The following is a 1,652-nucleotide window of genomic DNA, read 5'->3' on the forward strand; positions in this document are numbered from 1 at the left end:
CCTCCTTTCTATGAGCTACATAAATCCTGTACCCAAAGAACTAGAAGCACCTCTTTTACTCTTTTTTGAAAGAGAAGTGCGTCATATCACTTTCACATTACGTGATACACCATATGGACTCGAAGGACATCACTCTATAGAGTACAGATACTATCTTTCAATCACTATAATATAAGCAAACAAGTCTATAAGTAATGTACAGCAGAGGTGTCCAACATATTAACTTTATATAACTAAAGATACCCTGCGTATTATTCTCTACTAGGTTCTCTAAAGATCACGAAAAATATACTATAACATAAGAGCTGCTTATAGCATTCACATTTGAGATAAAACATGATAAATTGTTAAAATCTCAAAGGAAAATTACCTAAGGATTTAATGACTAGAATGTAGGATTATCTCTATAAATAGCCCACATCCTAGTCACTTAATCGCTCTAAGCATCCTACGCGTCAGTCAGTCAGTCGTCGGATGGGTTATTGAAAAATATATATGTATATAGAAAAAATCCGATAACAGTTTTCTTTCTAAGTCACCGCTCATCAAGTTAATACCTAATGGATAAAACCGTAACAGTCAATGGGATTCTAAAGTCCGAGAAATGAGTTTGTCACTTCGGGGGCATTGAAGTCTCTCTCTCCCTCTTAGATCCTTACCTTTTCCGATGCGGGGAATCACAAGGCAGAAGTGTCGATAACAGAACGTGAATGAATTGTATCACTTTGTTAAGAATGAATCACTGATATAGTCTCTCTCTCTGTCTCTTTGTGTCTCTGTCTTTATAGAACACTTTCACTGCGTCGAGGGGTTTCCGCGAGAACTCAGCTGCTGATCCGTTTCCTTCCTGTTTGTTAACTCTTGGCTGGCCTCCGTCCGTTTCGGTTCATCCCGGGTCTGCACCCGACTTATATACACTCAGGCTGCGCAGATGAAGGCCACCTACGCGCTGTGATTCACATGTTTCTTTCATTTATTCCAGGCAGGGCGGGAACCTAAGGCCGCTCGCTATTGGTCCAGCCGCTCAGCTCCTATTGATTACTACGGCAGGGACCAGCCAATGGGAGCCGAGAACGCTTTGACGTCAAGGCTTTCACCAATCGAAGTCGGTGGCGACGATTTCGTTCAGAAAATGTTCTTTTTTTAGATTCTCTGACGTCACAACCCGAAGGCCTGAGGACCCTGAACGCACCAGAAGGGCAAAGGACGCGAGATAAGAAGTTCTCATCTTTGTTTACATAATGCCTCCTTGTGTCGAATCTGTTTCTCAGGTTAGCATCGACGTGAGCGAACGGGAAGATCCGCTAGTTACCAATCCGTAGTACGAAGACCATTCTACCAGCTTGGAGAACGAGGGTGTGTCGTCGGCGAGGCAAACTCTCTACCCCCTTCCTTGCACCCACTACCGGCCAGCGGCACCCACATCCACCCACACACGCCCGCAACAGCTAGTACATACCCTAGTGCTACTCACGCACTATGTAGGTCTACCCGTTTCCGGTGTCACTCACACACTCTACGTCTACCTTTGCCCCGTTACGTTAGCATGTGTTCATGGTTAAAAGCACGTACACAAAACCCCGTTGCAACATCACTCTTTACACATCACCCATTGTATATTTTCCCACAAATTACATCACCCGCTTCTACTA

General features: G+C 44.1%; 1 protein-coding gene across 1 annotated transcript in view; it reads right to left on the bottom strand.

Annotated features, from left to right (window-relative positions):
* LOC143025369 (uncharacterized) overlaps positions 1-884 on the bottom strand; it is a 20,646-nt gene extending 19,762 nt beyond the window's left edge. The window contains exon 1 of the mRNA XM_076184915.1: positions 660-884. The gene's annotated coding sequence lies outside the window, so the exon portion shown is untranslated. The remainder of the gene's footprint in view (positions 1-659) is intronic.
* Positions 885-1,652: the final 768 nt, after the last annotated feature.

This window comes from Oratosquilla oratoria, chromosome 5 (genome assembly GCF_046742065.1).
Source record: "Oratosquilla oratoria isolate Oo_2021 chromosome 5, ASM4674206v1, whole genome shotgun sequence".
Lineage (NCBI taxonomy): Eukaryota > Metazoa > Arthropoda > Malacostraca > Stomatopoda > Squillidae > Oratosquilla > Oratosquilla oratoria.